This window comes from Neocloeon triangulifer, unplaced genomic scaffold (genome assembly GCF_031216515.1).
Source record: "Neocloeon triangulifer isolate White Clay Creek 2 clone unplaced genomic scaffold, ASM3121651v1 ptg000015l, whole genome shotgun sequence".
Taxonomy (NCBI): domain Eukaryota; kingdom Metazoa; phylum Arthropoda; class Insecta; order Ephemeroptera; family Baetidae; genus Neocloeon; species Neocloeon triangulifer.
Genome location: NW_026775557.1, coordinates 3,827,314 through 3,851,024, shown reverse-complemented (window position 1 = coordinate 3,851,024; position 23,711 = coordinate 3,827,314). Strand labels below are relative to the sequence as shown.

General features: G+C 35.7%; 1 protein-coding gene and 1 long non-coding RNA gene across 5 annotated transcripts in view; both read right to left on the bottom strand.

Moving 5' to 3' along the window:
* Positions 1 to 23,711, bottom strand: part of LOC132202425 (pseudouridylate synthase RPUSD2-like) — a 205,461-nt gene that overhangs the window by 81,688 nt on the left and 100,062 nt on the right. The gene's annotated exons all lie outside the window — the stretch shown is intronic.
* Positions 15,175 to 23,711, bottom strand: part of LOC132202426 (uncharacterized) — a 53,560-nt gene continuing 45,023 nt past the window's right edge. The window contains exon 4 of the long non-coding RNA XR_009442374.1: positions 15,175 to 15,239. This is a non-coding gene — a long non-coding RNA (uncharacterized LOC132202426). The remainder of the gene's footprint in view (positions 15,240 to 23,711) is intronic.

Sequence of the window (23,711 nt, the reverse complement as noted above, 5' to 3'; positions counted from 1 at the left end):
AACCAGAGACCTTTGGGATACAATTAAATTGAAAATTGCTTTTTTATATTTAATTAAACTTGAATCTATTCACTATTGGATTTTTTCAACTCTTCCAATTAAAATTAATTTTTTAGTATTTCAGCGAAATTCATCTGAAAATTCAATTTGAAACAATTTATCCGTTGATTAAAAAAAGCCAATCGAAAATAATTTTCCGTTGCTGACGGAACTGGATCGCCTCTCTAGTCCTCGGGCCTTTCCTGAATGGCAATCGGGCGTCTTAATTGCCATCCCTTCGACCATTCATTCGCCATTTGGCCGTCCGCTTTTGCTCGACCGTCCGATGCGGAATAATTATTGGCGTTTTTCCTCCGTCGGTATTCGCAGTGGAATCGCAGCCGGATGCCAGGGATAGTTTTGTGCCAAGCAACTCGGGCCATTCTCATTCGCAGCGCGCGGCGTCAATGGGCCTCCGAATCCACAATTGATCCGCCACTTTCTCTCTTCTGCAAACAATTTAATTTTCAGGCGGACCGTTTGCACGCACTGACTGCTTTTCCGTCTACGACGAGGGTCGTTTGGGGCTTGCCAGAGAACGCTGCTCGCTCCCCCTCGCTTTGTCCCAGAGAGATTTTTTTTAGTTTTGGTGGATTTGCATTGTGGCTCTTTTTCCATCCTGATATGTTCATTGGTGCTCGATTCGGGAGGGCTAATTTCCTTTAGGAATGTGCTGCTCCCCGACTTGTTTTAGGGTTATGAAGGCAATAAGCGCCGCAGCTGGGGTTGATAAAGAGCAGCGCTTCAATTATGACCTGAAGAGCGCTTGTTAACTCGAGGGAATTGAACGTCTGATAGGGTATTAGCATTGGCCCACTTAATGTTAAGGAGATCTGGAGACATTGAAGGACATTCTTAATTAAAATGATTAGTTTTGAATATGCTGAAGCTCCACCAAAATTGTTCATTGGTTTACTTTATTTATTAAATTTCAACAGAGAATATTAGGTGAATTTTTTACATTATTGACATTAAAAAGGGATTATGAATATTTTATATTAATAATTACATTATTTTAAACAATTGTTTAATTTTTTTATTATTATTTAACTTCTAAATTTTGTATTCATATGTTGATTTTATCTGAAACCAATATCAAAATTAATTGAATATTTAATTTAAAAGCAAATTAAAATACCTAGTTTCATTAATTATAACTTAAATTTATGGCGGGGTTAATAATAAATTCGTTCATTTTTCTAATTTTGTGGATTTATCTTGATTAAAATAGCGTTCTCGTTTGCCATGTAAATCGAAATTCGCGTCCGTAAACACGACAGCGTCTGTGGCTATTGAGTCTCTACGTACAAAAGCTTGGGATTTGACATTTTCGGTCTTCGGAGAAACTCCTCCGCCACTCTGGTGCGTCGCAAATTGAAAGTACGATTTTGCAGAGCTCGCACAAATCGCATGAGCGAGATCGGGTGGTGCTTCATCATCACAAGCACCACCGCTAATGATGTAACAAATTTTGTAAATAGACACTTGCCAGCCATGTTTGATCTGTTTTGAGCCAGACGTCAAGTATGCATAATCGGGCGAGCGGCGCTTTCATACAACAGCATCAAATGGCCAAACCGTGCCCAAAATACATAGATTAAAACAGTCTGGTATTCACGGAATCCAAATTTCGAAAGCTGAGGTATATAATTATTTTATTTAATGGGCCCGGTATTAAATTTCTACTGTATTTAATCTTATTTAGAAATAAAAAATTTTCAATTGACCAAAATTTAAATAAAGGAAAAATGATAAAAAGAAAGAAAAATTTTCTTTTTTAATTTAGAATTAATGTGTTTTGATTTTCCTCTCTTGTTTGCAAATTAATTTCATTTTTTAATACCTACAATTACTCTGGGCGTAGATTTGATAGTCAATAAATTCAATTCAGCCACTAAATTTGAAATAATAAAATAATGATTTGCAAATCGTAGGTAAATATGATTCACTTTTTATACGCTATTCGATTTGTAGATTGCTAACCTGCTAGCTTTTTTTCAAAAAAAGCTACATGAATAATCTTGTACAAAACGGCTCTTTTTGATCTGCAAAAATGACCGTGTGCTATCACACCATTATTTTACATGAGCCAGGTGCATATTACAAAAACGTGAAATTCACAGCGACGACCGACAGGGCGGTTAAATTACAAACATACAGCGCTCTCTTGCATAATTGCACGTGCAAAGTTTTGCAAATTTATTCTGGCCGATACATGCAGTATAATCAAGGCAGCTGCAGATGGGACAACATGCGATATGCGGTTAAAAAGTTTGCCCAACCGGCAGCAGACAGAGATATTTTGCAGCTGATAGCATTTTTTCTAATTAATCGACGTGAATAATAAATGGCGCGAGCTTTTCAGCAGAGTAAACAGGAAGGGAACGAGCCGAGTTTTTCCAGCAGTGAGTGCTTTTGCACACTATCTGGGCATCTGTGCTCTCGGCGCGATAGAAATTTTTTAACCCACCTGAAAGCGGAGACCTCACTTTCATGAATAGTTGGCAAAATGATGAATGAATCCGGAAAAAAAAACTAGTAAGAATTTTCTTCAAATTGAAGCGTCAATGTTTGTCGAAAAACCGAGATTTATTAATTTAAATTCCAATTATCTGTAATGAAGGAGATTATAATGAATTATACTTGACCTTTAAGGAAGATTCTTTATAATCAAAATAAAAAAGACTGCAAGAGGAAAATTTTCGTTCGGAGCGCCCTCAAGTAAATTGCTTTTCGGCAGTTTGACACTCGACACTGGCAAAACTCAATAAAGCACTTCATCAGAAATAATGAATCGCGCGCGGACAATCAATCTGCGCGTCCGTCTCTGCTGCAAATTGGCTCCATTACTTTCGAGTGGGCCGCCGAAATTCGAATATCCGACAGGCTGAGCTGATGCGACAAGCTGACTTCGAGTGTGGGGAGACGAAACTGCAATTTGGACCTCTCGAAAAACATCCCCCGTTCCATTTTGGTCGCGGCCAACCACTCGATACACCTTTCGAATATACATCAGCCCGATCCATTATTGCTCTCAGCCGCTTTTTTGTTCGGCCTAAATCATCGCGAATCAATATTTGCAATTCACTTGAAAAAGCAGATGGGAGGAGAAAAATTGATGCTCATCAAAAAACACCGATGGGGCTGACCGTGTTTTTGCGCAATGTTTGCCCTCGACTGTATAATTAAAAATGTTATTACTCGCCCTGTGGATTGCCTCGATGCTATTTATTGCAGAGGAGTTGCAAAAATAGTTGATTAAAAACTGAAGAGGGGTACACATGAGGATGCAACAGATTGGAGCTTCAACGATTTGTTGATTGCACACGATTAATAATTTTTTATTTTTTGCTAACTGATAGATGGTGCAATAACCGCCACTGACTTCAATTAATATTTCTTCATGATTTTGGGGCGAAGGAGACGAAGTGTCTCACCGGCCTTTGTCCTTAATGAGCTTATATAAAGCAAGCCCTTGTTTGGGTATTTTTATTTTATTATTATCTATTTTAGTGTATCTTGTTTTATCATCAAAATATTTATTAAACACATGTGTGTACAACATACAAAAATGGTAATACAATTTACAATGTTTACAAAATTTACTTTTTATAATTTTTCCGAGCAACTTCTGAGAGGCTTATTTTATTTTATTGTGTATCTTGTTTTATCACAAGATTTATTTCAATTGGCAATTTAATATAGGATTTTAGATTTTATTTATGTTATATCAATGTATTTGAATGGAGAATAAATAAATAAATTTATTGCTGGAAAATAAAAATACTTATTGTAATTTAATATAACATTCAACCATGCAAAAAGATTCAGGAAAGAGAACTGACATTTCATGGCAAAGAAACATTTTCCAGTTCTTTTTTTTAATTATTATATTAAAAGCTTTATTAAATTGATTAAATTGTGTTCCTTTCTTTATTTACAATATATATGATCCGAAAGAAGAGTAAATAAATAAATCAATAAAATTGCACCAAGATTATAATACACTCATAACCGTTTCAGGTTTCACTAATTTAATGGAAAAGTTAGTGTTAATGAATAATATTTATTTATTAATTTATTACTAATAATTGATTTTTGCTTTCCAATCTCCAGGACGAATTTCCATGGGAACAGAAAGACCTAACAGAACAAAATAACCACCTCAAAATTAAAAAAAAAAAAAAATTAAATGAAAGGATAAAGAAATTTTTTTATTAAAATATCTCATAATTGTAAATCAGTAAATATCAAACAATAATATTAATAACAAATATGTAATAATAATTCATTTTTACTATTCAGCAAGGGCGCTCAAAATTTAATCCGCTGATGCAGTGCCCGCAGGGGTCGCGTCAAATGAATTTCAGCGGTTTCTCTTGAAAACCGGCGGCCACTCGACGTGTCGGGCCGATGTGTCAAATGGCTGCGAGTCCATAAATTAAGTTTGCCGTGTAATTTGAGTGCGCAGTTTGTCTCTGTCACGTGCAAACAGGTCTGCGCCGAAAACCGTCCAAGGTGCATTTTCGCAGCGGCCCTTATTATTACATCACATTAGCGGCGGGTGTAACAAATTGCCGCGTCCGAGGCCTGCACTCGCCGCTATTTTTCATGCACAACGCCGTGTTTTTTAATAAAATTGAGAAATCCTCCCTCGGGCCGGTGTCGTCATTACACCCCCCTGCCAACCCCCGCCTCTGCTATAATCTGACGTGAAAAATGGTCGACCGTGTATTTTGTGAATTATTTACTAGAAACCACACCAAGTGAATATTGCACAAATTTGCCGCTCGGAGGTTTTGCGCGAGGCTTGAAATCTTGTGGGAACGCCTAATTTGCTGCCAAAAAAAGTTTTGAGATGAAATGTGTCAAAAATGAAGTCTCCCGCTATGAAATTTGCCTTTGGCTTGTTGAGAAATTAAAATTTAGCTCAAAAAGCAATTTATTAAAATTTGCAATTATGATCATAATCATTTATTTATTTCTACTTTCTTTTATTACTTTAATTTTTTTGATAGTAAATAAATAGAAAAGTTATTGATTGTTTTTTAATTGAAAATCTGCTTACCTTCCAATGGGTCTTTCTGACTTCATTTGTTGTATTTCGTAGAAAAAAAAACAATACACGATTTGGTTGTAAGGTACAGGGTATATGTCTAGTATATTCCATAATATGTTTTTTGGCTTGGCACTACTGCATATGCACTGGCTGGTTTTAGCCAGTTTTTCTTATCACTATGGCTTTTAATGGGCGTTTTTCCTACAGCTGATGGTCTGCTTCCTTACACTTTTAATGGCGAGTTACAGTGTTTTTGTGTTTTGTGCTCCCTCAAAATGTGTATCGGTTTATACACTAAACAATTTATAATAGAAAAAACTTTGACTATTTTGAAGTAATTCATTTATGAAATTAGCATTTATTTACAATTTTGGTCAGAATAGTGAACTTTTATTTTTCAGGCAAAATGTATTTTTTGGGGAAAGAATTTTGTTGCTTTTAATTATTTAAAAACCAATTGGTATTTTCCTGGAAACAACTTGATGGAATGCACGAAATGCACAGCAATTTCTTTCCAAGCATTGAGCCTCTGTTGCTTTTTTAACAATATTTTTTTTCCGGATTTGGCCGTCCATCGCCATTATGAGCCCTGGTCGCGTTTATGTGCTCCGAATGGACGTGATTACGCGAAATCACTCTCGGGGGCCGAAAGGGCGGAAGAAGAATTTGCGCCTTGCTGCAAAAAGTTGGCGCTGCGTGTATTGGCTTATTGAAAGCTGGAATGTCGTTTGTCATTCGGGCCGGCCGTAAGCACCTAATAGAGCGAAAGGACCAAGTGTGGACAAAAAGCAAGTGACATAAATCGCCGAGCGACGACGCGTCGGTGGCGACTGAATTATGCATGAACCGAAAATATGTGTTCGCATCAAAGACGAGACGGAATTTTGATCGCAGGTCTGCAAAGTTTACGCTCCAACTTTCCTCGAAATTAGAATTTCTCGTGAGCATTGCTTGCGGTACAAACAGTTGTGTGCCTTTGTTATCAAATTTTCAAGGGATTATTCAAATTTGAATAAATAATTTGAGAAAATTTATGCGACGATAGCAACATCTGACTTAAGTTTGGAAATTTATACGGCTAATTTTGCATTAGGATTTTGTGAATTGTGAATGACCGTTTATTAATAAAATCTTGAATTTAAAATTGTTGTAAAATTATTAAAATATTATAAATTACTAAAATTTGAGATTTTATTAGAAAAAAGGAAACATGGAAATATTTAAATCTGCAAAGCTTAAAATTGGGTTTGAATACAAGCAGTCCAATTAAATTTCACAGAGGTTTATTCATGAATTTTTGTAACGTCACATGGTGCCCAGTTAATCATGCAAATCCACGCAAATCCGGCAAACTTTTTAATTACATGCTAATGTTGCCACCACAAATCTTACGTCGGACCGACTGACTAAGCCGACAAAAATAATTTATATCCCCTGCAGCATGTCTGGTGTGTCCCAAGTGAGTCTCGAGAGCGCCCAATTTACGGCCGGAAAATTCATGGCTATACTTCCGCAGTTTATTATTTGCTCAGAGAGGCGGTAATTAATTCGCGCGGCGTTGATTAGACGTGCACACGCCGGCCTTTCGCTGCGAATTAACGAGCGGCGGCTCTTCACTGTCACAGCACGATATTTGCATGCCATTTCGCAGTCACGAGAGCACCGTCCACATTCATATGCATGCAAATTTATGCGAAAAATGCGTCGCCGCGGATTGGGCTTGTGTGCCTCTGTGCAGTGTCAAGGGCCGCGCGCGCTTATTTGAAATTCCGCTGCTACGGACTTAATGAATAAGGGCCCGTCGTGCGGGTGGATGGAAATTATTTTCCCCCAAAAAAATGGCCCGTTGCTCCCCACAAGCGCGGTTCCTTTTGTCAAATTCCTCGGGTACTAAAGGGGGATGTTTTTTTTCTAATTTATAGCAGACCTTTGTGTCACTCGGAGTAATTTTTCAATAAATATAATTATATGTTTTTAAAGCCAGTTTTTTTTAGAGATTTTAATTAATGCACTGAAAATGTATATAAATTAGAATCAATCACAATTTCTGAAATTAATTTATGTGGCAATTTTTTTATGAATTTAAAACCCAAAGAAACCACTTGAAATGGGAAATAATTCAAATCAAGGCTGTTAGTCACAAGTATTTATTTATTTTATTTTATTGATTGATTTATTTATTTTTTTCAATGAAAAATAAATTTGTTTCCAGATTGTTTAAAATTTAAAAAAAAAAATAGTTGAAAGTCAGTTTTTCCTTGATGATTTTTGTGAGTTATTTATATGAGAAAAAATATCCTGCTTTAAATGTTTCAACTGCGTTCTGCAGCGATAATTCATAATCTTTCTCGGCAGTGGTTGAGACAAAACTTTTTTTTAAAAAATAACAACCAACAAAATCCATCGAGGAAAAGCTGACTAAACTCAAATCATCACGAATCAACCTCTTGAAATTCAACCACGAAATTAAACTAAAAGTCGCATTACTTTGACTATCTTGGAAATTCGAGCAGTAATATTGCAAAAATGGATAATTGCAATTTTTTTAAATCTTTTTTTAATATCATATAAATCTATTATAATAGAAATTGAGGTGCTTTTTTTAACTATCTGTAAATTTTATTTTCTTTCCTCCTGGAAATTGTTTAATTTTTTTATCCTCTGAAGATTCAAAATAGTAAGAAACTCCCTAGGGGTTTTTTTTTAATAAATAAATTTAACTGATTTTCATGGTCAACATGGCCATGCTCGCATTGCAAACAGAAAAAAACTTTATCACTCACGTCAGCCCTCTTTGTGGAGTAGTTCACGCAGATTACTCGATTTTTTTTGCTCCTCCCGAACAACAAAAGCCACTTTGCATGGGCATGGTATAGATTTATAGATTACCAATACGCACGCGGCCGAAGGCATTCGTGACACTTGAAAATCGCGCAGCATAATTCAGTCGTCGGTGCGTCGCGAGGGCCAATCTGGTCGTCGAGGGAGATTGACTTGGGGTTGGAAGGACGTCTATCTGAATGTTGCGAATCGGAATCAATACGCAATTTAGTGAACCGACACGGCGATCCGATAGGCAATAAATAATATACGTACGGGGTGTCGTGTTTCGCAAATATTTGTTCGTGTTTAGCAGATGCGTTTCGCCAACACGCAACGTGCACGCCAAAGGATATTATTTCGCAGAGTACACGCAGCCAATATTGTTTCGCCGATATACGCGCAAAAAAAGCGCGACGTATTTGGAACACGAAAAGAGCGATCGTCGAATTTACATGATCAGTTTTATCCCCGTATTCGCTTTAAATTTGCACCAATACAACGCTTTCCGATGAGATGGAAATGCGAAAAAATGGCGAGAGAGGCAGTATATTGGATTTGGCCGGGGCATATTTGTTTGCTTGTCTGGGTTATTGTCGCAGGAAAAACAAACATGCTTTGCATTAAATAGTTGATATGACAATTTCACTAGAAAAAGGAAGATGTGTAAAAATGATTAAACTACTGCAACAACGCTTCAAATTAAAAACCAACAAAAAATGAGACACTAACTTAACCTCTTAACAAATGTATATTTTAGAGTTGAGTAGAATTTTTTACTAAACTAATATAACTTTAAAAAAGAAAACTAAATTAACTTTTCTATTAAATATCGTTTTCTTATTTAGAGAAGCATAAATGTTGTTATTTTATTTCCCCACATTTTTTACATTTAATTATTGAAAAAAAATTCTTTGAAAGTAAAGCAATATTTATGTGAAAATGTGCACTACCTACTGAATTTAAAACAAAAAACTTTTAATTTTTTATTTCCATTGTTTTGTTTAGTATTATTTTCCTTTTAATTTCGTTTTGCATAAAGTTCGGTTTTCACTAGAAAAATAAAACATTTATTGCCAAATGAAGTTTACGAGAAATTAATCCATAAATTATATTAAGAAATGTCTCCACCTGTTTTTGTTTGAATTCATATTGGTTTGATCGATTTTGATCGAGTTCCAAAGTATTCTTTGAGAAAGTTAACTATATTAATTTAATATAGAGAATCTATACTCCTTATTCTGCCTAAATCAATTTCCTTTCAAGAGCTTAACCGAGCCGGTCCATTCAGAATCACCGGCTGGCTTTCCTTCCTGCTTAGAGTTTGAAATCCGCTCAGTGAGAGAGTCAAAGGCCGGTCGTGCATTATGCAGAGAGAAAAGCAGGGTAGGGCTTCTGCTCTCGAAACTAATTCGACCTGCCTGCTTCGAGAAGGAAACAATTCTGCGGGTCTCTCTCCCTCTCGTTCAGAAAACTTTTGCCATTATCAGGACTGCGGACCTTCCCTTTGTTCCCAGTAGCGTATGCATAACATGTGTTTAATGGTGACGAATGCAAATTCATTTCCACTTAATTTTTCACCCCTGGGGAGTTTTGCGTGGTAAGCTTAAAATAACGCTTGAGCCGAGATTTAATACCACTATTTTGAATGCGAGTGAGTATAAATGAGCCTTTGTCGCTCATAACATAGAGTCCCTCTCCATAATTAAGCTCATAATTTCAGGCGTAAAGATGAGGCAGATTTGTTTATGGAGATAGGATTTGATGGTGGTGCTGCAGTCGGTAATCAAGACAACACACTCTCTTCAGTTTATATTCCAACATCTGGCTAAACAGATTGCGTAACTTGAACAAAGAATAAGAATTTGAAGAAGAAAAAAATCTAGGAAATTTATTGTGACAATAGAATTGTTCTTTAAAAATATATGAAAAAGTAAATTTATTGAAAATAATATAGATTTTATAAACAAAGCAAATCTCAACGAAGGTTATTATTTTAAAATTAAATTTACTATCCAATCTGAAGCTCTGATTTTGATAACTATAGCAGATTTCCAACTTATAATTGTGCACTTTCTTTAAATTTTTTATCTTTATAAAAAATATTTATATTTTCCTTGAAGTCTTTCCATTCCAATTGTAGGTTTTATTTTTCACAATCAGGTGCGAATAGGAAAATGACCGTCTCAGTTTGACGCATGACAAGAAACAATCTGCATCGGCAAGGAAAAAGCTATATTTTTTTTTTTATAATTTTAATCTTATATCCAGACAATATTCATAGAAATCTGACTGAAATCTCGATCGACGTCAAATATTCTTCCGAACGAAACGCAAGCGTGCCCCGGGGTCGTTTTTCCCGTTCATGTATTCCTGAAATAATTAACTTTCATTAAACGACGGGGCGATAAAGAACGTAAAAAGCGTTGCTTTTTTACAGCCTAACAATAAGAGAGGCGTTGGGGCGGGGACGGTTTATATACGTAGAGCTGTTTGCAATGCCAAAGACTGGATTATAAAACAGCACGACGGGCCGGGCCGGGTAATAAAGTGGTGACTCGGGTAATAACGCGCGGCGATATTCCTCTCTGTGTGTCGCGGTTATTTACAGGCAAAACACAATTACCACACCTTTTCTATTATTACGCCAGGGGAGGCGGAATTATACGACGAGAGGCTCTTTTTTATTTTGAGTTCGTGCGCCAGAGTAGGCGAATGAAATCGTAAAACTTTGAAGTTTCAGCAGCAGCGAGTTGAGCCCCCGCAGATTAGATCTTTGAAAATTCTCACTGTCTCACGCTAAGATCGCGAGCTGTTCATGTTCACAAAGCATTAATTCTTTATTTATTTTACTCTTAAGTAACTTGGGTCACACGTTACTTCTCGCTTAAAATTTTGTGACGCAAAAAGGGTGAAAATTGGGGTGTTGTGATTTTTATCTCAATTTTTTTTATATTAAATGGGCACGGTTTATAATTTATGTTCTAACCAAAATGCGCTTACTTAATAGGTTGAAAAATTCATAAAATTTTCTCTCCAAAACAAAAGACGAGTGATTTTATTAAATTAATAATATTCATGATATTTTAATTTTTTTTAATTTATTCATCTGTATTTTTACAAACCAGAAAAATCTCCTGCTTTTCAGCTAAAATCCTGTTTTGCATCTTTATTTATTATTCATGTCTCTGGAAAAATGCTTCCCTTTTTTGTTCGGAATGAATGCAAATGGCCAATTATTTCCACCCGAAACGTCTCAACTTTGCTCTACGCAGACGACGCCGTCAGAATTTGTATTATTTCGTCCCTTGCTCTTGTCAGGTGGGCAAAAGAACGCCGTCGGCAAGCATTAAGGCCCGATTCCGCTTCGTTTGAGGGTAAATAGCTGCTATTTAGGCCACCAGCGCCCCGCTAATCGAATGCACCCTTGCCGGCGGACAAGCCTGCACGTTTTCCTGACGGCAATTTAAATTCTAATTTAGCATGTTGTGTACTACTGTGCACGGCCAGCGAGAACGGGAGAAAAAAGCAAGGCAACGATTTCAACTGCAACGGACAACCCCACGAATAAATTACGCCACTGCTAATGCAACGACGCACATTTTTCCTCCTTCCGAACACACAAAAAACAGGGGGCGGAAGCGCGAGTTTAGAAGGAAAAGGTCATGACACGAAATTTCCAGCTTAACTTTCTGTACCGGAAATGGAGCTTGTTTTCCTCTCATTTCAAATTAATGTAGATTTATTCAAATACGGAGAGGGCAAAAAATTAGACTGCATTGCTCAATGGCAAAAGAAAACTTTAACCCCAATATTTTTTTAAATATTCAAAATTTTAACAAAATTTACTAATTTTCATCTTGTTCTTATTTTGCTATGTATTAATGTTTAAAGAATAAATTTATTTTGTTTTAATTTTAATTTTTTTGTAATTTTAGAAAAAAATATTGCGATAGGATTACTTATAGTTCAGTAAAACTACTGTTTATACAAATATTAATAAGATATAATTATTTCTATCTCATCTTCTCAATGATCTCTATGTAAAGTAGCAAATTACTACATCCATGCTTGCTGAATTTAAAGTCAACATTTATAAGACATGTAATTAGAACTAATTAGAAAATTTGAAATTCAATAATCAATTAGCAGTGAAAAATTAAAATGAATTTATATTCCCAATCATTTCAAAAAAATTGAAATATTGATCTGTCAAATTTTCACATGTACAGGTATCTAGATGAATGTGATTTTTTTAAATAAATCTCGCACAAAAAATGGACTCCATATTTACAGACCATCAATCACTCCCGCACGTGGCGTGCCTTTGACCCGAGCAGGGATAGAAGTGGCGCATGAATTAGCTTCTCGTTATGCAGTTGGTGTTGCAGGGCAGGCAGGGGCGAGATGACAAATTAATCTGGATGCACCTGACTGCAGCGGCACCATATTTTCATAATAATAAGCTTGGAAATGCACACCAGGAGTGCGCGAGTATAATAGCGCATAAATTTGAAAAGTTTTATCTCGTGAATATTTCAGAGAGCGACGGGCGAAGTTTGTTGTGTGTTTACATGAAAGAAGACTGCCGGCAATTTTTCGTCCAGATAAAAAGCAGTCAGTGTCGTCGAGCGCCCTTTTCTTCTCTGGATTATCGCGTATTAAACATAACGCGTGACATGCACGAACTTTAAAACTTGGCTTTGTGAATTCTTCGAGGACGGAAATTAAATTTAACTTTACAAATGAAACCGGCGGTTAATTATCAGCGTCTGCAAACAGCAGACGTTTTTCTCGAATCTTGTATATTTTTTCCTCCCAGAAATTGAATTTCAAATTATGCCGCTGGCTTCTCTGCAGCTTTTTAAATTTGCACTGCGTCTCTCTCGAGGCAATTAATTTTCCTTAATATGTTTGCTTGCTTCGGATGTAATTTGCATGAGCATCGTGCGCTGCTTTCGGTGTTTGCACATGAAATGGCTGCTGAATGCACATAATTAGACGCGGCGAGACGACTTTTGCGAGCGGCCGGATTTATCTCAGTTTGCTCCGATTCTTTTGGCGCAGTGCTCGTTTGCTTTTTTACCAGAGCAGCACTAACCCATTCATCTGCTAAACAAATACAGCGGGCACCAACCATGAGTAAATTTCCTGAATTTCAAATAAAATAAAAAGTATAAAAATTAAAAGGATCTTCAAATGCAAATAAAGGTCTCTGATTCAATATTTAAATATTAAAACAAAACATTTGAGTTCATATTCAATATTGATAAATATTGGTAAAATTTTAAGAAAAATTTGTAGAGTATGAGGCTCAAGATAATTAATGCTAAAATCTGCAACGTTAATTTATGTGTAGCTAAATTAAGAATCAAAATCGAAATAATTTTCTTTTGGTTGCGATATACAGGGTTGTTTAATGTTGTTTTAATTTTTAATAAATAAAAAATGGCAGTGCCTCGATGGGGTATCGAATCTTGAGAGTTCTACATATTATTGATTCAAGGAATAAACAATATGTTATTCATTTAGTTAGATCTTTCGGCGAATTTCATGAGCTGGTAAATTCTTAATTTTGTCAAACATTTGCAGAGAAATTAAGTAATCATAAGAATTTTAGAACATAAATTAGTTAAAATTAAAATCAAAATAAAATGAATTTGATTTACATGAAGCTGAGACTAAAACATACATCATATTTTTTACTCTAATCTTGAAGAAGACAGTAACGAAAATGATCAACAGTACCAGTCCAACGTCTAATTCCGTACCAAGAGTCCTCAGATGAAAACATTACGAAATTTCACGAGCTGCTAAGTGATGGGTACTTGAACAAGTTTAGTGCACGCCAGACGGGGTTGCGCAAGTGACGTGTAAGTTTGTGGGCGAATATAAATTTGGGCCTCTCAGTAGCGAGTAGCAAGTGTGTGCGTCTCGGCGCGTTGTTTGCATATAATTACAGGGCCTGCTTCTGGCTCTTTATTCTGTGTGTCGCGTGCGGTGGTCCAAGCCCTTCTTGATTACGATGTCGCCGTGATACGGACCGACGACTAATGTAGGTGTAAGCAGCAGGTAATTTGGCAATAAATTACGCGCCGCGTGACAGCACACGCAGCCGAAAACAACCGGCCGACGCTGCTAATCCATTTCGCTGGCCTAATGGACGGTATCGCGTTTCGCCCGAGTGCATAGTTGGATGGGAGGGATAATTTTTTTTCTCCGACTTTGCGAAACTCGCACCGCACTACAAATTTATTCTAATTACTCTTTGTGATTGATGAGGCGGCGCTGCAAAAACAAGCAAATGAGGAAACGCGTTTTGAATTTTTAAGTATTATGACGATGAGATTCTAAAATAAAGAAAAAGCAAGAAAAAAGCAAAGAGAAGAAATTGCCTTTTTCACTACCGAAATATTGATAAAAAAGGCAAACAAAAGCTTTTTTCAGGCCTGACCCTAAAGAAAGGTTTTGTTTTAGAAAAATTTAGTGGAATCATCAGGCAAGTTCCTTTTTATTTTATAACATTTTTAATTTTGGAATAAATTATGTTAAAAAAATGGATACTTGTAAATAAATTTGAAATGATTTTAAAGTTAATTCAAACATAATTAGTGATTTTTCCAAGCCTAATTATAAGCAGAGAAATTTAAAGAATAAAAATGCAAAACGTTTGTGAAAAGTTTTATGTAATGAAATAAAATAGAATTGTTAGATGTCAATTTAATTAATCCTCTTTTGACAGGTTTTAAATTTATTCATTAAAAAGCTCTTATTATTAATTTAAATTTTGCGGATCAAGCTCATTAAATTCAATTAACGCACCAAGTCTGGCACGTCCATCATCAATTTTGCGAGTTCTTAATTAGACAAACTTTGCACTCAAATTAATGAGTTGTTGCCCTGCACGGAAAAGTTTAGCCCCGAATGCCGGAGAAAAGAAACCCTCGACAACTTATTTTCTGCCCCTCTTGACTTCTTCCTTCTTTCGGGCGCAATAAAAAAGAGCGGCATGCACTCTACATATACTCGAACAAAACGAATTCCGCGCGCAAAATCTAATTACTTTTACAGCCCGCCGCCGGAGAAATCGCGCGTTTTGTTTTTCGGGTCGTAAAGCGCGGCGCAAAGCGGTCGAGAGAGAGCGGCCGCAACTTTTTAGATTAGGAAATTTCAAATTTAATTACAGCCACCGGCGGCTGAGGGCAATTTTACGCCGTTTGCGAATCCTTCTGTGCTGTTTGCTAACCTCGTGTGTTCCCAGCAGCGGGCGGCTCCAGCAGACAAACAAATCCGTCCGGTTTTTATTCTCATCTCCACTCACCTGAAACAAAAGGGAGAGAAAGAAACTTGGTTAGAGCGAATGAAACATGAAATTAACTGAAAAGCGCATCTAACTTTGAACAAAATGAAAGTATAAAAATATCATTGGAAATTATGGGGTTATATTAGGACATTTTTTAGCTAGTTTCCCTCCCATACTGCAAAGAAGTTGACTTTTATCTAAATTTAATAGTTCATGTTTGCTAAAAAAAAATCGATATAGAAATTTTTCAAATGATAACCAATTTTATAAGGCCTACTTTAGCACAATTTACTGTAAAACCATCAAGAATAACTGAAATAGATTATCGAATATATCATAATTTTTCAATTAAAATTATTATTATAGATATTGGACAATTGAAATGATCAGAGAAAGGACAGGACTTTCCAGTTTTCGTCAAAATATGTAATAAATATATTCATAATGTTCGAAATGTTAAATTATATAATAAATAGATAATTATATAAATAATAAATAATGAATTACATACATAATAATTAGATTTTATGTGCAATTTGAATTCAAAATTAAAATGGATTAAATTTAAAAAAATTTACAAAAATTGTAAAAGTAATTAAAAATATTAATTTTTATGATTGATGATTTTAATAATTCTTTTTACTTTATAAATATGGTTTAAAAACTAAATTAGACATTTACAAATTCAATTTATAGCACATACTAATAAGAGGAAGAAAATTAAACATTTTAAATTCTAGTGGCGTTTGCTATTTTAGCGTCCGAAAGTGCAAATATACGAACAAAACTCGCACGTAAATCTCTTTATCAGCGTGTGAGAGAAAAAGTGGTTTCACCGTTGTTAGAACTGAGAGTACGTGTGTTCGGCATAGCCATGCATTTATGTACTTTCGTGAGTACTGTGGTCGGCCAGTTCTTGAGCGGTCGATAGTCAAGTGGAGTGAGTATCGCACATTTCGACGGCGCGAGAGCGAAAGAGCAAAATCCATACAAGAGAAAGCGCACGCACAATCAGCAGAGCAAGAAAAAAAAATACACTCTGCCATCGGCCGCACCCGAGGGAGCTTCTGCCCAATTTATAGTTCACCTGCCGACTCTCACGCGACTTCCCGCCCCCACCTAGGACAGCACCACAGTCGATTTCCGCAATGCAAAAAAAAAATAACCTTTTGACTTTTGGCGGATTTTTTGCTTTTCTGTTTTGCTCGGAACTCCGTGACTTTTAAACTCAATCATTTTTATTTCAATGGGGAAACCCGACTTCAATGCTTTTAATCAAGCCTTTTGACGCGTTTTTGCACATTTTATTTTTTTGCCGTGCGCTGCTTTTCACTTTTCAAAACGACAGAAGCTACAGGGATTTTCAATCTAATTTATTTTCCAGCGAGCATTGTTTGTTCCACGTGGCGGGATAAAAAGGGAGACGGGTGCGCTGTCTGTGCCAAAATGAATTTGCAATCAAGAAGAGAGCTGCTGGGCAAAGTTGCTTTTTGAATGCATAATTTTTTTAAACAATTCATTCAGGTTGTCAGTTTATTTTTTGATAACAGTGGAAAATTGGCCTAAATTCTTTGTTGCGTTGTTATTAATATGAGTTTTTTTTTTTTTTTTGCTAATAAGGCTTGTTAAATTCTCAAATTTAAAATTTTCAGCGTTTCTTTGCTTAGTGATTTTTTGGAAAGACGCATTTTTTAATATTATGGTGATTATTTTATTTATATGAAAAAAAAAGAAATCTCACACCAACAAGTGAAATTTAATTTGAAGCTGAAAAAAAGAAAACAATAAAAAATAATTATTTCATTTGTTTTGGTTTTCAAAATTTTCTGGTAATAAGCGAGAAAATTGCATGAAGACAATTTCAAACTACAATTGAAGCTGAAAATATGTATAAACAAAAAGTTTGTATAAATGACAAACAAAAAGAAATATGACTTTTTAAAAACAAAACTATATTAGTCTTTTTAACTCCAAATCTATTTGGCCTTAAAAAAAGTACCATCCATCTGAATTATTAGAATCGCTGTTGGAAAACCGCAAACACTAGAGATAAATTCTAAACACGACGACACTTTTATGGTTGTTCCCATTTAAATTGAACGAGCTGGAAACTCACATTAAAAGTTAAAAATCTCATATTTTTCTGCGCTTAAATCTGGTGAGCCGCGATCAAAAGAGTGACTTACGGCCACCGAAAATTTCGACTCATGCGTGTCCAAGTTCAATGAAGAAAGAAAGCCGTCGTCGGAATTACGTCGGCCGCGATCAATATCGGCACAGACAGACTAACTAAGCGTCAGGAAGACTTTCATGCTTAAATTACGATTGTGCCTTTTGTAAAGTTGGTCGGCGGAAAGTTTCGAGAGGGAGCTCGGCAAAAGGTGCTTGTTTGAGTCACCTGATATTTCCTCCGTGAATCCGATTTCTTATACGGCGCGCGCAATAAAACGCACGAATGTGGAAAGTCCAGACGACGGAAAGGGGAATCAGAGAAGGCTTTGCCACTCTCGAGACTGCAAAACGCGTCCGGCGACAAACGAAATAAAATAATGCCTGGAAAATATATCCGGCGGTGTGTGTGCGAGGTTGTAAAAAATAAGCACAGCCTCGCCTGCTTCGTCTCCATTTTCGATTATGGAAAACGCAATTTACGAGGATTGCGTGTCAACTGCTTTTAAAGCTTCTTGTTCTTAACTTTGGCTGATTGATTTGAATTTAAGACAGGCTTTATCAGAGGATAAAATCGTGTCAGCTCTTGAAGCGCGGCGTGTCCCACAACAGTGAGCTGCAAGAATTTTAAGTTGCTGTGAAATAAAATTGCACAGGAAAATTTCAAACAGTAAATTTATTTAACAAAACTTGTAGAGAAATATTAAAAATTTTAAATAAAATAATTAAGCAGATGTAGAAAATTATAATTAAGGATGCTATTTAGATTACTCTAAATTTTTTTTATAGTCACAACAGAATGGTGAACATGAAGCTGTCAAATATTTTATTCCCATACAAAATATTATATATAGTTTAATTAGATAATTAATATATACGTGTTACTTAAAGAAAATTACAAGACAGTACAACTGCTAATCGTAAGCTCTTTCTCCTCATTTTCAAATTTAAAAATTTATTTGCATCAACCAAAGGGAATTATCATAGGGATTAATGTGACACTTGCATAATTAATTTATAACTTTCAATCATTGCAATTGGGTAAATTTTGATTATTATATAAAATTTGAGTCTCAAAATCATAGATTTACTAAGTCTGAAAGGGAGATTAAAATCAACGAATAAATATTTATTCTTCAGTTTAAGTTTAAAAGTATTTCATTGGTTAAAAATGTAATATATAAAAAAATAATAATATTATAGATAATAATATGATCAATTATTTTAAATCTATATACTTTTTAATAATTTTTTAAAATATTTAACACAATCATTCAAAACTAATCTCGTTCACCACACTCAATGTTTTATGTCAAATTGGTAACAAGCGACAGCAATTAATCGTGGATTGCGCCGCGTGTTTGTTTTCAAGCAGCGATCGTGTGTCACACCGCATGGCACGATTTATGGTTGCGACCGCTGTTCTCGCGCGAACCCAGCAATCCAAATCTTTACGACCCGGTATAACCCCAAAGTATAAGTTGTATGCATATAAAAATGCCCCGCCTCCTCCCAACCTACGCATGATTTTTTGATAAACACGCATGGTTTGCATTTTACTCGGCAGAAAAAAGTTAACATATTTTTTTTTTTGTGCAGCAAGAAATAAAAGTAAACTGTTCTCTCGTGCAGCGGTGACGGATTTTTTACAGTTGAATATAATTAGAGGTTGCCTTTTTTGTGCAATGGCGAAAATACATCTTTACGACTCTCTCTTGAGAAGTTCCGGTTGTAAACTTGCAAATACCTTCTGTTTTTTTCCTCGAGAAATCGCAGTAAAAGTTGATGGCTATCGAGAAACTTTTGACTTTCATTAAAAATAGCACATTGCAAAAAGTAAATAAAACTGGAGGTAAAAGTGACAGTCGTAAAGTTGGCAATCAGACCTCGACAAACACAAATTTTTCATATTGTATTTCATCGGAAAAGTTGGCCCATTGTGTCTGGCGTGAGTTGATATCTGGCTGGGCCTAATAGTGGCGAGCACGCGAGAACGCAGCGAATATAGAACGCGAAAACTGACTTTTATCGGGGCGGCTTTTATCCGCACACATCTGACGCCCTTTTGTTTATTAGACTTAATTAATCTGTTTTGGCAGCGCGACCAAAAGTAATGGTCGGTTCGTCACACGGTAAATATTCGACCTTGCTTTTGCTTTTGTCAACCGAGCTGGGAAGAGTCACGTACGCCTTTTCAATTTTTTTTCCTAGGAAATTCGTACGTGCTCGTCTCATGGCGCTGCACGATTACTTTTTTCCCGCAGTTTAAGGTTTATCCAGGTGCTTTGCGTAATAAAGCAATTTGTGATGCTGCGAGAAAATGGGTATTTCGAGGCGATTTGCCTTCCGCAAAGTGATTTCCGTTTACATGTGTAAAGCGTTTCGTACTGCTGCGTGGCTCAGGATTACGACGACTGTTTGCCGATGCGGCATAAATTCCATTTTCGTGTCGAATTTGCATGATTGCTATCAATTGTAACGAATTACATGCGATTATGTTGCAGCTGAGATAAAAAGAAAGCATTGAAGCATGATAGAATTTTGAATTATTGTAAATTTGTAAGAAACTTTATATTTAAATTAAAAAATTTTGACGTCATGGTAGAGAAAGATATAGACTAAAAACAATACAGAAATTTTGTCGGCAGTTTTTTTGAAAATATTATTATTATTGTTGTTGTTTATTTGTCCAAATTGTTACATCACAATGTTTATTCTTTTCATGTATTAACTTAAGTTTAATTTAGTAATTTTAATTATGATAATTTCATTGACATTATGACAAATTAGCTATTAGCTCATTTTTATGTTTCATTCCTCACAACAGCCATCCATAATGATTTAATTGGCTAAATTTAAACCCCTAAACACTTTTGTAAGTTAACTTTCGCAAAAAATGTACAAATTCAAAAAGAGAATTAAGAATGTTTAATAATTTAACATAAAACTCTAACTTAAATTCATTGATTTTCAACTCCAAGATTTGCCAAAAATTTAATTTATTACATATTATTGTGGTTTATTTGTCACATTGTTTAAAATAATAATAAATAATTATTTAAATAATAAGAAAAATGAAATAAGTCTTAACTTATGGTCAAATTTCATTGAAATAATTGTTTCTCAATAATAATATTAATTCTGACAATAATTAAATTTATTTAGATTCTCAAACCAAGGTCTGGTTTAAACAAAATGTACAAAAATGCTGCCGAGATGTTGAAAATTAAATTTTCTTAGAAATTATTTTCCATTGAAATTCAATATAATTTTGTTCATATTCTCCCTAATTTTTACAAAACAAAATTTTTATGTTTGAATTGATTTTCAACACATTGATTTCTTCCAATTTTTCAAAATTGAATTTTATACACAAATCACTGCAGAATCAATTCTACGGAATCAGGAGTGCATTTCACGTAACCAATTTTGCTGAAAAGAGCACTGACTGGGCATAGTGGGGTGTGGGGTGGCGCACATGCAACAGTTCCGTGTCGCCGTCGTACCTCGATAACTCAGCCGCGGCTCTTTTGAATGCGACTCGACTTATGTGTGTGGAACGGAACCGATTGCGAGACAAATTATTATACATGCAGCATTCGGAGAAAATGAATAAAACAACGGCGGGGCTGAAACGCGAGGCGGAGAACAAATTGATCGCGGAACTTTCCTCAGGTTTGATTGACAGTAATTTTATGGATGTATTCATTGCAGAAGTGGAGCGGAAAAAATAGAATTGAGGCTCATCAGATTCGGCTGAAATTGGGATCAGTGCGAATGACGCAAAATGCGGTGCGGTTTTTGGCTCTGGAGGAGTTTTATCTGCACGTTTATTTTCATGCGTTGGCCGCGCTCTGAATTGCGGCTTCAACCGCGCCTGCCCATTTTGTGCAAATACTCGCAGACTATGTGTGCGGTTTTTGTACTCTGGTATGTACCGCGTATATTTCGCAGCGTCTCGTGTTTTTGCCGACGAGCACTTGAGAGAGTTATCTCCTACTCAATTGTATGTGTTCGTTCTCGTCCCGACGGCTGTAATGGCGAATCTACATATTTCATGCTTCGTGCACCGCAATCCGCTTTAACTTGGCGAGACAAAGGAAATAACGTGCAGGAAAAGGAAGGGTCTCGCGGACTCGCGCGATTTCCCACAGGGACCTCCCGTCACAGATTACGTTGAGAGTAGGCCGGAAAAAAATTTGAAAAGGCAATGAATTTAATAATGAGTTTTATAAAATATGATCGAAAGAAAATAAGGAAAAGATATTAATTGAAAACAGAAATTCACCGGAACTTGCAAGATCTAACAAAAAATTAGTTGCAAAACTTCCTTATTGTTGTACCATCAGGCAGTTCAATTAGATTCTAAAACATTTTATAACAAGAGGATAATTTTTCACATTTGGTATTTGTTTGCTACATATTAATTTTCTTTAACAATGTTTCACTAAACTAGGAAATTAATAAATTATTTTATGATGAATTTATTAAAGTACATCATAGGTGTGCGTTTAAATTAATATAAAAATTTGATTTTCAAAGCGTTAGAAGTCGCTTTTTTTACCCAGAAATCAGATTCATTTGATTAAAATGTGGTTCAAATTATATACATAGATTGAATCGCCCAAATACATCATACAAATATAATCAAATATTAGATTCGTGAATATTTAAAAACTAGAAAATATTCTTCATATTTTATTTTGCTTTAATTTTTCTCTACTAAATTTAATTAAAAAAAATTAAAAATAGCCCATAGCGTTTTGACCTTACTTTAAAACGAAGAAATGGATAAATTTCTGAAATTAAAGAAATCGATTGTACTTCTCATCTAATTTTTTATGTTTAAAAACACTTTAGATAAAACCAAAAGTTATAAATTGACAATGGCAGGATGAAGGATTTGTGATTTTATTTTCCTTACACAAGCTGGAGCAAAGAATGAAATTTGTTCAGATTAAAAAAAAGGCCCCACGGTGCGTGTTTCGCCAAAGTTTGTCCTGCTGGAGCGGAAAAATGTCATTACTCTCGGCTTACGAGCGAGTTCAAAGCGGATAAAGACGCGCGGGTGTATCAAAGCTGCGTCGCCGAAAAGCGAAATGTGCAAATACGAGCTGAATTTTTCAGCGAAACTCTTTGTGCGGCGAACACGCTTTACGATATTGATTCGGCGTTTCAATAAGCAGCGAGTGTGTCAACAGAGAAGGATCTTTTAGCATTTGCTCGGCAAGCAAGGTTTGGCCTTCGCGCGGCTCAATCTTGCGTGAAATACCACAGAAGACGCTCAAATGCGAGAGACAGAAAGAGCATCTTCTCTTCTTTCCTTGAAGCCCCTAATGGCGATAAGAAATCATGCTTCGGTCAAAACTGCGTGCTTTTCCGACAGAGATGAAATCTGCTGGACCTTTTCCAACTCTCGGCGGCCGATTTATCGGAAATCATTTATTCGACTTAACTCTGATGGATTCACTCGGCGCGCAATCGAATCCTCTCCATCTAATCAAGATTTATTTCCAGCTCTGCCTATGAAATATTCATGGAGTTGAAAATCTATTCGGTTTAGAAAAACGAAATATAAATAAAATTACAGCAAATTACTGCTAACGGGAAGTTTTTTTATGCTCATGAATGTTTAAAATTGTAAAAAAAAAGTAGGAAATAAAATGTGAGGAAATATTATAAAATTATGCTGATTAATACAAGAGGAAATAAATGTTTTTTAAGTTCACTTCAGGTCAAACGTCTGGCATTGGAGATTTTATAGTCAGCGCATTGAAATATTTTTCTTAAATTAAAATTAATCACAAATTAACTTTTGAATCCGATTCTAAAAAACCAGCTTTTTTATTAATAAATTTGAGGACCATTATTTGTTATTTGTGCTGAATATAATTTTTTTCTGAACTTCCTTTTTCTTCTTGAGATTTTCAAGCTGCGTCCAATGAAATTCGTAAGTCAACAAAGCACAAACTCTATCTAGATTGAAAAGCTGCTTGGCTGCAAAACAAACAACGTGCCGCCGTCCGTATATTTTTCCGCTCGCCTTGATCGCCTCTGCTGGGCTGGCTGGTCAGTCGCGCAAAAACGAAGAAGAAAAGGAAAATGAGATCACTTGGCTCCCGAGAGACTGCTGCACGAAAGAAATACCAAATTGAAGCTCAACAAGCAGACGCAAAATGTGAGGTAGCCGGAAAATTTACCGCACATTTTTTCCTTAACCGGCGCCGAGCTGCTTTCTATGGTGATTAATTAATTTTGTAAACTGGGCGTGGTGCCTTTTTGCGTCCGTTGTACCACGTCAGGTCTTGCTTGCATTTCATG